We start from the raw sequence: 17,659 nt of genomic DNA, 5'->3' as shown, positions 1-17,659 counted from the left end.
AAACCCATTTTCCCAACTTGGAGAGAACCACATCCGTTCTTGTTCTCCACAATTTTGCAGTCCCTCACATGCTATTGTAAAAGTCATTCTCATTCATTTTCATCCAAGGTCTTAATGGTCTACCCTCCTATTTCCCTCTGATATTATCCTCTATCTTGGGCTATTCAGGGGTGACTTCTCATGCTTTTACTCTTAATCCTATGTATGTGTATTTTCCCCAAAATTAACTTTAACATACAGATCTCTTATATTGCCATAATATGCTTATGTTTTCTTGTAGTAGCCCAATACCGAGCCACAAAGCAATGCTAGTTGCATAATGATTTCACGATACTAACAAAATCTCCAAAATACTCTTCTCTTACTAATGGCAAAAACATAGTTCCTTTCTTATGTTTTGCCTTCTACTATTCACAAGGTGACGATGCAAAATAAATTCCTTCATAATACCAGAAAGAACATTACCTCATGGTCCCACCCGTTTGTATGTCCGAAAATTTTTAGCATGAATGAGTTGATCCTCGGCCTTTTAGGGTTCATCTCCAAATAATTCATTCATGTCAAACGAATGGCAATCTCCTTACACTTGAAATAGCATAAAATATTTCTAGGCATAGTAAATCAAAGCAATCGAAGCTCAAAATGTACAATCATTTACCATGTAAGACAAGATGGACACATAATTACAAGGCAAAGATTCAAAGTGAAACCTAATGCTTCAGATTCGAACAATGATTTGTTTGTGTAAAAAGGTGATTACACGCAATATTGCGCTGTCTTAAATTCTTTATTAGATACACCTCTCTGTTTCTAACACATGATACTGTACTCTATACAGGCTTTGGATTTGACAACATTCTCTCTTACATCGAACTGAGGTAATTATGATTTTTTAGGAAGAGTGTAACTAACCTTTGGTTTATCACACTTCTTCACACTCATGGAAACAGGTATCTAGGAGAGGTATGCTGGCAGAATCTAACTACCAGAACCAAGAGAGGTTTCTCCTATTGATTTATAAAGGGAGTTAGAAATTTGCTTACAAGATTTCTTGCTTAGGAAGAGCTCAACTAGAGAAGGTTAAAAACAAACTCCTATTTCGTTTTTCAATGCAGAAAGGCTTGCATGTTGCTCAAGGACTGCTGAACATTCATACGTCAAGCAATCTCACATTTCAACTCTAGCGAAATCTTACATTGGTTTAACCATATAACTCTTCATATGGTGGATATTGGTAAGCAAGACATTTTCAATTACTAGATTTTAAGAATACTCAAAACAGCACTTTAGTTGCACTAAATAGGACTCGTAGTTTGCAAGTTGTTTCAACTAACTAAGCCGATCATATTCCTTCAATCCCTTAAGAGTGTGCATCACTTTTAGTAGCACAAGTTTTAATAAATGTTATAGATAAGTTTGTTATGAGTAGAGAAATGGAGTCTACTTTTATTGTAGTATTATGATAGTGGAAATAAAAATAAGGGATTTGTGGTGGGCCATGTATGATAAAGTTGTGAATAAATTGAGAAAGTGAAAGTAAAAAATAAGGTTGTGGTGGAGTACCGCCCAAAAATGAAAATTGCACACTTTTGTGAGACATCAAAATAGCAAAAATGCACACTCTTAAGGGATGAAGCGAGTATCAGAGTTAGAGGGTGTTCGGCTGAGATTATAAGCTCTAAACAAGCTTATAAGTTCATGAGAAGTGTTTGACAATTAAGCTCGTACACGGATTATAAACCGTGAAAATCAACTCCAACAATTTATAAGATTCCCCAAAACAAAAAGAGTTCTTCAACCCCAACTTATTTTTTCATAATTTTATAAGCAACAATCAATTTTAAAAAAATAGTCCTACTATGATTTGTTATATCCAACAAATAGCTTCCTAGTTTTCTCATTGAAACTAGAATTATCTCTACCTAATTCACAATTATCTCTCTAGCTCTTATAAGCAGTCTAAAATAAGCTTAGCAAAACAACCTCTTGGTTGACATTAGTGGCAAGTTTGAGACTATTTTGAGTAATTCAAACCTTTTGTGGCTGTGTTTGGATTAAAATATTTGAATTTAATAGCCAAATCCACTCATCTTGTTTGATGAGATGCTCAAATTAGTGAATTTTAACTCAACGGAGTTTGGATGATTGGATTTTAGTTCATTTTGTGTCAATATAATCCCGAAGCTTGGTAATTTGGAATCCCATCTCTAAGGTATTAAGAAAAATTGGCTGAACAATTTTATGCTCAAGCATAACTATTGAATCTTCATCGTGTTTGATTTACCAAATACACTCAAGACTCACAAGATCATCGAATCTGAACGAGCTTTATAAATGTGTGTGTATGCGAGTGTATATATATATTTATATTTATAGGAGGAGGCTAAAATAAAAATACATGTTGAAATATAAAGTATGAACTATTTTAAGCCGTTAGATCATCAAGATCTACACTTGATTCATCACCTTGTTGGATCAATACATGGTCCTGAGTTCGAATTCTATATGAAGCGATTTTTTTTTTTCACAATTCAGACATTTATAAAGAGAATTCAGACGTGTTCTACATAGAATTCATACATTTTAACTAGTTCGTATTTTATATTTTAAGAAGTATTTATAACCTAGCCCATCCTATATACTCCCTCCGTCCCACGAATCTTGACACGTTTGGATTTGGCACGGGAATTAAGGAGTTGTAGATTAGTGTTTTAAGTGTGTAGTTAATAAAATATAAAAGTGATAAAGTAGAAGAGAGAAGGTAATAAAAGTGATAAAGTAGGAGAGAGAAAGTGATAATTATTATCCAAAATGGAAACATGTCAAGATTCGTGGGACGGCTCAAAAAGAAAAACGTGTCAAGATTTGTGGGACGGAGGGAGTTTATAACTATTCACATATAAATGGAAATAATTAACTTCCCGTGCAAGTAGATTTTCTTGCAATTGAAAAAATAAAATTATTCTTACATTCAAATAACTACACTAGTGATTCAATTTACATAGTAAAACTAAAATTTAATATTTCTATATGTCGAACATCAATTGACATAATCGATATATTTTATAAACTTCATAGCACAATTTAACTTTTACACTAGTAGATTTGAATAACATTTTTATTTATATAAATGTATGGGGCAAAAATGAACTTTAAATTCTAAACTATTAATGTTCTAACAATTTTTTTTTGAACTATTGGTAGTTACAACTAAATGCTAAAACTATCCCAAAACTAACAAAGAATGTCCCTAAAGACAATTTTCAACATTGGAAAGCTAACTTAGGTCACATCCATTTGCCTTTTAGTGGATCAATATGTTAAATTTCCACCTCATATTTTATGTAAGCGTCTGGTAAGCCATGTAAGCTTTCCGATGTCATAACTACCGGGACATTTTGTAAGTCACACATCTAATCGTAATTATCAAGGGTTTTTTTTTTTTTGACATTGAGGCGAAATACCAAAAAGGTCCAAACATTTCAAAAGTTAACAACTTTGTACACAACATTTATAATTATAACAAAAATGCTCCAACCATACTTTTATGTGCTAGAATATCTACATGCCACGTTGGAAGGTGGCGTGGAGTTGTCTAGTTACCACCTCAATAAAAGTGACGCCGTTTCATCTAATCTTTCTTTTAAAATGAAAATACCACTTCAACAATGATATAGCGTCATTCAGTTTGATGATCATATCAAAAATGAAAATTGCACACTTTTGTGAGACATATCAAAATAGCAAAAATGCACACTCTTAAGGGACGGAGCGAGTATCAGAGTTAGAGGGTGTTCGGCTGAGATTATAAGCTCTAAACAAGCTTATAAGTTCATGAGAAGTGTTTGACAATTAAGCTCGTACACGGATTATAAACCGTGAAAATCAACTCCAACAATTTATAAGATTCCCCAAAACAAAAAGAGTTCTTCAACCCCAACTTATTTTTTCATAATTTTATAAGCAACAATCAATTTTAAAAAAATAGTCCTATGATTTGTTATTTCCAAAAACTAGCTTCCTAGATTTCTCACTGAAACTAGAATTATCTCTACCCAATTCACAATTATCTCTCTAGCTCTTATAAGCAGTCTAAAATAAGCTTAGCAAAACAACCTCTTGGTTGACATTCGTGGCAAGTTTGAGACTATTTTGAGCAATTCAAACCTTTTGTGGCTGTGTTTGGATTAAAATATTTGAATTTAATACCCAAATCCACTCATCTTGTTTGATGAGATGCTCAAATTAGTGAATTTTAACTCGATGGAGTTTGGATAATTGGATTTTAGTTCATTTTGTGTCAATATAATCCCGAAGCTTGGTAATTTGGAATCCCATCTCTAAGGAGTTAAGAAAAATTGGCTGAACAATTTTATGCTCAAGCATGACTATTGAATCTTCATCGTGTTTGATTTACCAAATACATTCAAGACTCACAAAATCATCGAATCTGAACGAGCTTTATAAATGTGTGTGTGTGTTTATATTTATATTTATAGAAGGAGGCTAAAATAAAAATACCTGTTAAATATAAAATATGAACTATTTCATATGTAGCGAATTTTTTTATTCTCGCAATTCAGACATTTATAAAGAGAATTCAGACGTGTTCCACATAGAATTCATACATTTTAACTAGTTCGTATTTTATATTTTAAAAAGTATTTATAACCTAGCCCATTCTATATATATATATATATATATATATAACTATTCACATATAAATGGAAATAATTAACTTCCCGTGCAAGTAGAATTTCTTGCAATTGAAAAAAGAAAATTATTCTTACATTCAAATAAATACACTAGTGATTCAATTTACATAGTATAACTAAAATTTAATATTTCTATATGTCAAACATCAATTGATTCTACACATAATCGATATATTTTATAAACTTCATAGCACAATTTAACTTTTACACTAGTAGATTTGAATAACATTTTTATTTATATAAATGTATGGGGCAAAAATGAACTTTAAATTCTAAACTATTAATGTTCTAACAATTTTTTTTTTTTTTTTGATCTATTGGTAGTTACAACTAAATGCTAAAACTATCTCAAAACTAACAAAGAATGTCCCTAAAGACAATTTTCAACATCGGAAAGCTAACTTAGGTCACATCCATTTGCCTTTTAGTGGATCAATATGTTAAATTTCCACCTCATATTTTATGCAAGCATCTAGTAAGCCATGTAAGCTTTCCGAACATTTTGTTAGTCACGCATCTAATCGTAATTATCAAGGTTTTTTTTTTTTTTGACATTGAGGCGAAATACCTAAAAAGGTCCTTTCAAAAGTTAACGAACTTTGTACACAACATTTATAATTATAACAAAAATGCTCCAACCATACTTTTATGTGCTAGAATATCTACATGCCACGTTGGAAGGTGTTAGAAATGGATATTGGGCCTCATTCCTCCCTTAAAAGGCCTTATAAGGGAGAGGGTTGCCTCACCATATAAAGTGGCTCATGCCACTATCTCCAATCCAATGTGGGACACTTCAATACACCCTCCGCACGCGCAGCGTGGACTATCCCAAACGCCATCTGTTGACAACGATATTGGGGGGCCCATCATTGGATTGGGTTGGCTCTGATACCATGTTAGAAATGGATATTGGGACCCATTCCTCCCTTAAAAGGCTTATAAGGGAGAGGGTTGCCTCACCATATAAAGTGGCTCATGCCACCATCTCCAATCCAATGTGGGACACTTCAATAGAAGGTGGCGTGGAGTTGAATAGTTACCACCTCAATAAAGTGACGTCCGTTTCATCTAATTTTTCTTTTAAAACGAAAATACCACTTCAACAATGATATAGCGTCATACAAAATAATATCTAAAGAATCTACAAGGAACGAGAATTCCCTGAATTTGGTTGGAACACCCTACCGCAAGGATGGAAACATACACATTCTCATGTCCGAAAATATGCTTGGGACGAAGTTATCAATTTTAGAACTTTACGATATTTTAGGTATTCCGCCTAAACATTCAGCATTAGATGATATTTTTCCAATCTAAACTTAAAATCATGGGAGAAATACTAGTTAAAAGTATAAAAAATATAAGTAAATATTAAACTAAATTAAAAAGATTGCTCCCTATATAACGATTTGTATAGTACAACATTAAGCTTAACTCATTTATTGACTAAAATCGTTCAAAACGAGCTCGAACGAGCTTTATTGCAACTAAGAGTAGCTCCCTTCATTTTCAATTATAATATATTACTCTATCATGTGTTCATTCCTATTCCCACACCTCAATCACTTGCACACACCCATAGGCACACAAACACAATATATGCATTGTAAAACACACGCGCACCTTTGATTAGAATATACAATCAAAGGATGTTTGACCTTAAATATAATGATCTTCTTGTTAATACTAACATTGCAGTTGTTAATTTGTTATTGTTAGTGCTACAGCTACTATACATTATTAATGTTTTGTTTGCATAAGTGGTTTGTTTTTAAAATTTCTCTAGTAAAAAATGGTACAAAAAACCACATATCCATTTAAAAGTAATAAGTATCTAACTAGAGTATATAAATACAACAATAAAACCTCTATTAGATCATACTGAACAGATCAGTACTTCTATAACTATGATTGTCAAGACCTGATCGCCTTTGAAAGAAAATACTATGGTACATTGAATTAATATTTCTATTAATTAAGCAATTAGTTTATTTTTATCTAAGATATTCATTATAGAGGATTTAATACATGGGCCTTTTTATATGACACTCTGAAATATGCACTATTTATCATATTCAGTATACTACATTTCAAAAGTTTTTGACTGAAATTTGTTAGTAAAAACCTTATATGGTCTTGCATGTTATACGGAGTAAATGAAAAGGTCCATCTATGCCTTAAATTATTTTGCATGATTGAATTAGATACTAGATATTGAAACTCTTTTCCTCCCATCTAGCCTCCTTGAATTTGATTGTGCACGCTATATTTTATCAAGTTAAGATTCGAGTATTTACGAGGTACTCATTTATGGACATTATGTTAGTGAAACATCATTTTACTAATGCACATAATTTCACTATATTTCCTTTAGTGAAAATGCATTAGTATTTTGGTTGTTCCATGTCTAATGAAATGTGGACAAATAAAGTGACTTAACAGAACATCCATACGAATGAAGCAATTTTGAGCAAAAATAGAAACAAATGCAACCTAAATTATTAAGCAATTGAAATTCATAAATCTAAAACACAGATTGAAGTGATGAAAACATATAATAAGAAGGTACCTTGTGAAGAAGCAGCAAGTAACACTCTTATTTTCCCAAGAAACGGAAAAATGAAAATTAAGTTGGATAGGGGAGTGGTGGACAACAAAGTCATCAATGGCTGCACGCAGTGGCGGATCAATTAAAAAATAATTCATATATAAGAATTAACAAGTTCTAAACTGCATAAATTGATAAAGTAATAGAAAACTTAAAAGGGACAGCACACGCATGCATAATACAGGGGCAGAAACAACAATGCATAATTTATCATCAAATATGGAGTTAAAAAATCGCTTTTTCCTGGTGGTCGTGTTTACATATTTGAACCTTAACCAAAGTCAAGGTCCTTGAACAAATAGAACATTGAAATACCACAACAGAAAATATTATCTTTATGTTACCTAAAGTATGAAGAAAATTGTGTTGAAAAAAACCGTACAGCGAAACAAATTCAGCAGATAAAAAAGTTCGGAGATATTTAAAAAATTATCTGCAAAGGTCGATGGTTATTTGGCCAGTGCATGGATGAAGAGTGCGGTGAGAGTCGGCGATAAATGAGAACGATGGAGAGAGACAACTCACGGTACAGACTTTTAAACCCTAAGTCGATGGGTCTCCGTAGATGTGCAAAAAAAATGTGAACTAGTGAATAAAAAAGATTCGACAATGTGCGTGAAGAGAACATGTATGAGTTTATGACTATATGTCAGGAAATGGCATAATATTCTATTCACATTAGGGCATGACTACCATTTTTGTTGGTGTAGAGGACTAGAAGAGACCAAAAAAAGTTTCCGTGTCTACTTTGATCGCTAAAAATAGTTAAAGTGACTCAGATACTCTTTTCTTAAGACCTCAAGCGCTTCCTGCTACACCAAAAACAATTGTTGTTAGTGAAGGACTACTTTTATTCCCTTAACTGTAGGGGTCAACGCCACGGGGTCGACTTGTGTTACACACAAAGACGGATGCTGGTCCACGACCCACATGATACGATAATAAATTATTGAAAGATTGCATATTTCGAATATTAGACTAATTCTATGTGATTTGCATAAAGGTATATATATTATAAATGAACATAGAAAATATGTATACATACATTAACTCAGGATTACTAAGTTTATGTAAGTTTCTATTCTTAAATAAATTGAATACCAGAATGTAAAAAAAGAAATATATTCCCATGCCTTATCACCAATCAGGTCATGGCAACAACCCAATTTCTAAACATGTCTAAATTTCTTTACACATTTTATTCGGCTTACCTGATTGTGACTTTAGCTTGATAAATTCCAGCGCATATCCAACAATTTTATGTTACAGCTGTCAAGTTCAATCAAAACTATGTTGCCACCCCTATCAAGAAGTTCATATAATTAATAACTGTCAATCTTAGATAAGAGATAATTGGATATAACTCTTGTATCTTTATCAGGAATTATATCAGGGAGCTTAGGACACCATAGAATAGAACATAATTAATGTACTTTAGCCACCCACCTCGTGGTGAAACTACAACAACAACAACAACAACAATAATAATAATAATAATAATAATAATAATAATAATAATAATAATAATAAATAAATAAATAAATAAATAAGATAGTAGCAAAAAATAGCATTCTAACCTGGAGAGATGCTTAGTGTTTAGAAGTTGCCAAAGGATAATTTCCATACTATACTAGATGTCAATCGGGCCAGCTCGCTTCTGGGTTGTCAGGCTATTCGGTTACGGGTCATTCAAATTGTAATTTTTTTGGGCATGCAATTCTCGACCCTAACCTAAACTTTCAGGTTCGGGCTAACCTTTCGAGCCAGTTGGGCTCGAAAATCTATTAAACAAACGAATACCCACTTAGATGAATATCATTAAATATCAACTTACATAATAACTAAAATGTAACTATTAGATAGATAAGAGTACACATATTTTTCGTAATTGACTTTCATTTTCTAATTTTTACATCTAAACATTTTATGTTAACCGTTAGAATAAAAACACCAAAAATTTGACATAACGAGTATAATTTTCAAATATTGAATCAAAATACATTCCACAAACATTTGAAAAAAATATCTTACTTTTACTAAATTTCAAAAGTAAAGTACTCCCTCCGTCCACCAAAAGGTGTGTACAGGTTTTAATAAAATGAGTGATGATTTTTATGTAGTGGAGAAAGGGTTCCACCATTATATGAAATGAGTGGTTGAGATTAAATTAATACTGATTTTTTTTTGTAAAAATAAAGGGTATTTATAAAGATAAAAGAAAAGGAAAAGATGTGTGGCCATATTCTTAAAATGAAAGTGTCATACTTTTTGGTGGACACAAAAAATAGCAAAAGTGTCATACTTTTCGTAGACGAAGAGAGTAATAAGTTTGAAAACCAAATAACGAAAAAAAAAAAAAATCAATTGATCAAGTCAACTACTCATTTTTTAAGGTTACAAATTACATATTTTTATTATAAAATATAAAACATAAAATCCATAATAGAAAATACAGAAAAATAAATAAATACAATTATTCAGCCAGACCTGAGATGGGCGAACACAATTGGTCCTAAGCTAGAGAAAGACACATAAGCACACATAAAACTCAGATAGTTGTTTTCAGATAAGTGTCTTGAGAACTAGTGTCCGAAAAGGGATGAAAGCGTAGGCCGGGAGCTAGGGCAAGGTAACTGGAATTTTAGGAAAAATAAAGTTTTTTAAATTCTCAAATTAATATTTAAAAATAAATTTTTATATGTAATACTATTCATCAGTGTGGTCTCTCACCGAATTTCAATTTTCTTTGTAATTTCCCCCCATCATCTAAGTTCTTTTAATAATTTAAGTACAAATATAGTGCTATATCATGTTGTAAAAAAAAAAAAAAACTGAAGGTAAGTTTGTCTTTAGAATTACTTTCGTGATTAATAACTAAAATATAAAAAATATCATTACAATTTTCTTCCTAAATAAATGGAACTCATTTCATATTTAAGATGTTATTGCTATTCTTTTCTATATATATCTAAAATAAGTTAAAAAAAGAAAATGTATAATTATAAGGAAATTTTTATTATATTATTAACTTTTAAATGTTAAATTGGAAATGTATCTCTAACAATTTTATCAAAATTGGAATTAATTTATAACTTTATTTATTAAATTATATACATTATCTTTTCATCTTTCAAGGCAAATTAGACTTTTCAAGACTCAAAAGTGCCCAAAACTCATATTTTCAAATAGAGGTGGCTTGTATATACTTTTTTCTTTAGCAAGAATGATCATAAGGCACAATTGCCAAATTGTTGCGGGCTTATAATTTCAGATAATCTGTGTCTTTATGAGCCACCAGTTAAGTAAACTGTACTACATGTGTTCGATATATGTTTACGTTGTACTCAAGCCCACAAACCCCTACAATTCTAAAAATCGAAGTCACTAGTTACCATAAGCTTTCCAATTGTTAAAGCTAATCAATATAGTGGATACTACAAGCCTATAAACATACGAAGATGTTCATGCTATGTGGGCTTAGTTTTTACTATGGAAGAACGGATCTATATGAACCTGATGTCATTTCATCCAATTGAAGAATCCATCAGAACACACCCAGCCGTAGCCTCTGAAGTTGGTTCACAGTTTACTTTTCCTGTTGGCACTTTTAGGCTTCACATATGACATACAAATGTTTAATTGCTAAATCGAATTAACATGGTAACACCTTACAACTTCTTACAGTTATATGACCAGCAACTCCAAATCCACTCATCTGCAATCACAGCAACACTATAGATTCCCTGCATTTGATCAGTCTTTCTAGCATTTATGTACGGATGGAGTAATTTTGAGCTTGTTTGATCATCTATTAATCCTTCAAATACTTAATCACATGTATAATCAAAATCTAATCTATGAATCCCCCCCCCCCCACCCCCCACACACACACACACAAAAAGGTGGATTATGGCACATGTGGTGCTTAGCTCATCTTTTGAAGCATGACTTACTATACTATTTTGGTGTGATTACAAATCAAGAAATTTACAACTTCATAGAAGAACCTCATATATAGATTATTGCATAATTACTAAGAAAAGCAAAAGCCACATCCCTACATGGATACAAAGACTCAAGTTACCCCCGATTCTCTGGATCACTCCCAGACGAAAAGCATCCCAATCCCGAAGGTACTATGGCGAGGGCGAACTGATATGCTTTTCCATTTTTCAGCTAATCCCACCATCTCACCTAGAAATGATAACTCGAGATAATCAAACCATCTTCACTACTGACAACCATAGTCGAATCCATTCAATGAGGAGGAAATGGAAGAGAAAATCTATCTCTACATCCATATCCACAGCTATTTTCTTTCTATTATGTCTGTAACATGAAATATGTCTCAAAATTACTTCTGTTATTTTTCTATGGGAAGCAGGACTTATTTAACCACTAATTAAGTCACTTCTAAAAATCTACTTTACCATGGCTGATCATCTGGTTTTATGGAGTCCCACTAATTTAAGGCTGCTGCATAGTGCATGGTCGCACCGGAATTCATGGCCACAACTTAAACAAGAATCACAGCAACGAAGATGCCGAACAATTCGAAGAGCATTACGTATGAGGTGAAGGAATTTCCTGATGGACAATATTATCCATGTTATCAATTCAGGCACTCCATCTCATAAACCTCTTTCCTTACATTGTTTAAGGAGCAGAACTATATCTATGATAGAATTAAAGAAGGAATCAACAGCCACCTACAAATTCACTCTTCATTACAATCATTCAGAAAATTGTACACATACAATTCTAGCTCATTTGTATCTTGATATTTGGATGGTATGTAATTTGAAAAGTGGTAAAATATGCAAAACCAAAAGGTATTCAGCAAGCCAACAATTTAAATCAAAGACTTCAACATTCATGTTCCATATTTAAAACATATCACACCAAATTGAGATAAAGAAACACAAATAAATAAATAAATAAATGGAATTAATAACCAATTGAACAAATCAATCAAGCTAGTAAAGAAGAGAGCAAACAGTTTGCATGTCCATGGCGCAATACACAAAAGAAGAGAAAATTAGTGGTAAACTTACAGAAATTCAATGGCATTTTTTGATTGCAAAGCATCATCAACCATAAGTTGTAAGCAACAAACGAAAACCCAAAAAATGGTGACTAATTATTTAGAATAAAATTCATTTAAAATAAGTTTGGAAAAAGAAAATTGATGAATCTTTCACTGTGCAGGAAGATTCGAAACAAAGACGGCAATGGCAAACATCATAGTATTAGTATATTATACTAATAAATTAATAAGTGTGCGTGCGTGCGACACGTCACAGCCCAAACCGAACAAATAAAATAATACCCAATAAATATACTCCACAAACAAGAACTTTCTCAACTCTACTTATTTTACCTGTTGCTCTTCTTCTTCTTATCAATATTTAATTTATTAGTGCAAGAATTTATGGATTAGCAGAAAATATATGGGTGAAGAAAAACCTAAGCAAAATTTCAAATATTGGCTTTTACACGTCCGGATATATTAATATTAGAAACAATCTATTCAAATGACCATAATGAAGATTGAAAATTAATTTTTGACTCCTAATCTTTGATGTATTCAAATGACCATAATGAAGATTGAAAATCAATTTTTGACCCATAATCTTAAAACATCAAAATATGGCAATTAATTAGGTGGTATGCCTAATTTGCCATTTTTACTCGGCCGCTGGGGTGATTGCGCGGCCGCTGGATGATTGCGCGGCCGCTGGAAGCTTATGGGTGAGTTGCGCGCTCGTGGGGAAAAGTCAGCGCTCGCTGCGCGTATGGCACTTATGGCACTACATCATTTTTATTACTTGGTTTTATTTTGGATTTCTATTGGCACTTATGACACTATTAGTGCCATAAGTGCCAAAAGAACCATTTTAAACACTTCCCCGTAGGGTTTAAATGTTCCATTTAGGGTTTAGATTATCCATTTAGGGTTTAGATGATCCATTTATGATTTATTGATTCTATTACTGTTGTTTCTGTTGCATGTATGGCACTTATGACACTATTAGTGTCATAAGTGCCAAAAGGACCATTTTACTTGGTTTTATTTTGAATTTCCGTTGGCACTTTATGACACTATTAGTGCCATAGGTGCCAACGGAAATCCAAAATAAAACCAAAGTAAAATTTTAGCACTTATGGCACTAATAGTACCATAAGTGCCTAACCCGACCCGGCACGCGACCCACGTGCCTGATCCTAATTAAATTTACTGAATAATGTGAATGCATATATTAAAATAATAAATTACATTTTAGTTATGTTATTTATATTTTTTTTAATTCTATATGATGAGGAGCAGTATATGCAGAGCAGAGGGATCGCACTGCTGTCAGAGCAGAGGGACTGCGCTGCCACCAGCCCTGCCAAAGTCAGAGGAATCGTGTTGCCGCCGGAGCAGAGCTACCAGAGACGACCTTGCCAGAGCTAACTTTATCATCGAGTTGGGCTTCATTTCTCTATTTTGTGGGCTTTAATGTTAGGCCCATTTAGTTATCTATAAATAGAAGGTTCAACATTACTATTGGGGGGGATTAGCTCATTTTACCACTCCACTTGTAATATGTAAAATACTCTTGAAATAAGGGAAAAAACAAAAAACCTCCCGTGGACGTAGGTCTTCATGACCGAACCACGTAAATCTTGTCTCGTTTATTGCTTTCTAGTTTAGGTGTTGATTTCTTGTTTCACCACTATAGTTCAACATTTAGCTTTACGATATTTTTAACAAATGTAAAATCTATGTAAAAATGGATTATAGAAATAAAAAGATGCAATTTGAATCTCATATTGATTTTTTATGACATACTTATTTTTTTCAGCTCATAACCTACACAAAAGTGTACACTTTATGCAATAATCAGATTAACCAATAATCAAATTGAAATACTCAATTATTTGATGTTGGTTCGAGGGAAATTCAGTTTAACATAGATGCGAAAGCTCTTAATTTATTTAGTTTTAAAAAAATGACGAGAATACCATGATACTAACATTGAGAAAGCTGAAAATTCTAATTGTCTGGTATGCTTAAGATGAGAATAAGGCTTGTATTAATGGAAAACTAAAAGAGTACAAAACATCCAAGAAAGCGCAAAAGAGAGCAAACAAAAGATCGAGCCTCATTAAAACCTTCTAAGAAGAAGAGACCTTAGAAGGAAAAAGAGTACTCGTGAAAGACTCACATTCGGTTCAGGAGCGGGAAGAGACAACTTCAGGAGTTCCGGCCTAACCATCACCCCTAAGAAGCTCGGCTCAAGAAAACCGGAAGAAGAAGAACCAAGAAAGAAAACAGGAGACCAACAACAAAAGAAAACAACCCAACCAAAGCCTAAGGGAACCAACGAACCTGCTTATATAACCATACGGATATGACTATGCGTCGACATATCCCTTGCAACCGCAATCCTAATCTCCTCAATCGCAAAAGGCCACCAGCCTTCCTGCCGATCATCATTGGCCATAATATCTGCCGGTTGATTACCCTCACGGTAAATATGCGAGACCATCAAAGAAAAATCCCGAAGCAGGCGAAGAGTATGCTGCCAAAACGCCCTAAATCTCCAAGGAACATCACTCGAGCGAGAGTACAAAAGGTGAACCACATACATAGAGTCAGCCTCAACCCACAGATGCCGCCAGCCTCGGGTATGAGCAATGTGAATAGCATAGGTCACAGCCAACAATTCCGCCTCGAAAGCAAAGCCGTTGCCGCCTTTAAAATGAAAACAACCTCGGACATGAGACCACTTGTCTCGAAAAACCCCACCCGCAGCAATAACTCCAGGAGCTCCCGCCGCCGAGCCATCTGTATTAACTTTAATCCATTGACTAACGGGAGGCCACCAGTGAACCTCCACCATACAGGGGGGAGGAGCAGCACGGCTCCTCACCCAAATCGCACGAGTGATCGAATAGTCAGCCCAAGAATTAGAAATATTACCCAACTTCCGGAAAACCCCATCAATCTCCATAAAGTAAGCCTTGACAAAGGCCAAAACCGCACGTCTATCAAAGCACAAATCCTCAAAAATAAGCGCATTGCGTCCCGACCAGATACGCCACATCAGAGTGATAATTCCCGCCTTCCAAAAAGAACCAATTTGGGAACTCCAAGAGAGATTCCAAGCCAGAACTAAGAAGGAATGAATATCCATGCACCCCAAGAGATTCTCTTTACCAAACCAACCTAAAAAATCAGTCCAAATAGGGCGAACACACGAGCACTCCCAAAGCACATGCGAAATCGTCTCACTATCTTGGAGACACAAAGCTGGTATGCTTAAGATGATTTTCTAAACAATAATATTTATATATAAAATATAATATAATAAAAATTGACCTTATATATTTATAAGTTATAACTAAATCTTGGCATGTCTGCATAAGTTTTTTATTTGTTCAACGTAACAAAATTATCTTTTTAAATTAATGACAATATAAATTGACTAACTAATTGATAAATATTTCCGCTAAGCATATATTTTTTTATAGTTTTAGAAGAGATGATTCTCAAAATTCATTTTTAATCAGTCATACTCAAGACGATATATTTATTAAAGAGTCGAAGGTGTGTCTGTTAAACACCATACGATATGTGTTGGGGTCCCGGAGGGTTGACTGGACAGGTGTAGGGGGGGAATACACGTGTAGGCTATTTTTCGCAAAATAAAATAAACTTAACCAAATTTCAGTTGGAAATAGGTCGTAGACTGATACTGAAAAGACTTCAGTAATTTTGACATCAATTGAGCATTGGACATTAACTGATATCCACGTAAGGCTTCAGTTTATAGTTTGTAAAACAGAGTAGAGTTATTAATCTCACTGACTATCAGTTGAATCATCAGTCAAACTAACAACTCAGCAGCAGTATTTAAACTTAATGCGAATAGCCTTTAGAAAAGGTTTGTCACTTATAAAATTTTTAGTTACACTTTTCAGTTAGTCCAGTTCAGTTGAAAACAGGTTAAGCACATGCTAAGGAATAACTGAAAGCAGATATAGAACACAAGGATTTTTACGTGGTTCGGAAATAACTTTCCTACTCCACGACCAGATGATTAGTCCGACAAACACTCTGGGCTAATGCTTCAAGGTGCACAGCAAACCCACCAACCCACTCTGAATTGAGTTTTTCTCTGACACTTAGCACGCCTTGACACATTCGCGTCTCGCTAAGGTCTTTGGAGACAGAACCCTTGGTCTGAACTCCCTATTGGCTTACCGGGTGCCAAGGAAACCGATCTGTTTAGTTTTGTGGTACTAAACAACCACTCAAACACTCTTTTTGCTCGGTTGAAAAGGGGTTTGGACTCTTCCAACTAAGACTACTGAGAACAGGCTCTCAAGTAATCCATTATAGGCTTGAGATAAAACAAGAAGTGCTTAGTTCACTAAGAGAGTTTAGGTAATCAGCTAGACTGATTTTACAATAATTAATTACTCTCTTCTTTTATTCGAAATGCTATCTATGGAATTGCTGGCTCGTAAATTTGACAGAGCTTCAGCGTGTGTCTTCGAATCGGTCCCCCAAAATTGAGGGTGTTCCTCGAGCTCTATTTATAGGCGAAGTCCCGAATATATCCGTTGGAGAGATGGTCTTCAGGATTTTTGCCGTTGTGAGACATTCCGTGCTTTAGGCTGAGGCTTCAATCTGCTTGGCTCCTAATTGGTTGAGAGTTTGAGTCATCTTTGTCCTAGGAACATCGTGCGTTTGTACTTTAGCACCAAAAAGAAAAGTTGGCGTACTGGAAAGGACTGATTTGTGCCTATTTGTTCATATTGTGGGGGAGTTGTGAGTGCATTTCGGTCTTATATCTTATGAGTATTGGTGTTTTGAATGACAATTACCTATTCTTTGTAGGAATTTGTGGAAATAAAGGTAATGTCTATTTTTAGTGTTTTCTGGGAGCAAAAGAAGGCGGAGTACATGTGGCGCATGCGCCCGTGTACTCACGCTTACATCCGAGTCCGAGTCTTATTCCAGATTGCCGATGCCTTGGAGAGCTCGCCGTGTAGATCGCCGATCTCTCAACACTGCTCGGCGAGGCCTTCATCTCCTCGCCACCTTCCATCGCCGAGCCTGCTCTCCATTCCATCGCCGAGCTCGCCCAGCCAGCGCCGAGGAGCAACACTCCATCGCCGAGCTCGCCCAGCCAGCGCCGAGGAGCAGCACCCCATCGCCGAGCTCGCCTAGCCAGCGCCGAGCTGCAGTCCTCGCCCGCGTACTGCAGCCTCCTTCGCCGAGCTGCAGCATTCCCTTCGCCGAGCTGCAGCCGCTCCTCGCCCAACTGCTCGCCGAGCT

General features: G+C 34.5%; 2 long non-coding RNA genes across 2 annotated transcripts; one reads left to right on the top strand and one right to left on the bottom strand.

Moving 5' to 3' along the window:
- The first annotated feature begins 589 nt into the window (after window positions 1-589).
- Window positions 590-1,497, top strand: LOC130995642 (uncharacterized). Its single transcript, XR_009092234.1, has 2 exons — window positions 590-878; window positions 951-1,497. It is a non-coding gene; the product is annotated as an uncharacterized LOC130995642 (long non-coding RNA).
- A 6,051-nt stretch (window positions 1,498-7,548) lies between these two features.
- Window positions 7,549-12,642, bottom strand: LOC130995641 (uncharacterized). Its single transcript, XR_009092233.1, has 3 exons — window positions 12,381-12,642; window positions 8,904-9,107; window positions 7,549-8,628 (listed from the first exon to the last, which is right to left on the bottom strand). It is a non-coding gene; the product is annotated as an uncharacterized LOC130995641 (long non-coding RNA).
- Between the last annotated feature and the right edge of the window lie 5,017 nt (window positions 12,643-17,659).

Source organism: Salvia miltiorrhiza, chromosome 7 (genome assembly GCF_028751815.1).
Source record: "Salvia miltiorrhiza cultivar Shanhuang (shh) chromosome 7, IMPLAD_Smil_shh, whole genome shotgun sequence".
In the NCBI taxonomy this organism is placed as follows: Eukaryota; Viridiplantae; Streptophyta; class Magnoliopsida; order Lamiales; family Lamiaceae; genus Salvia; species Salvia miltiorrhiza.
The sequence above is the reverse complement of the archived record's forward strand: the minus strand, read 5'-3'. Positions and strand labels throughout refer to the sequence as shown.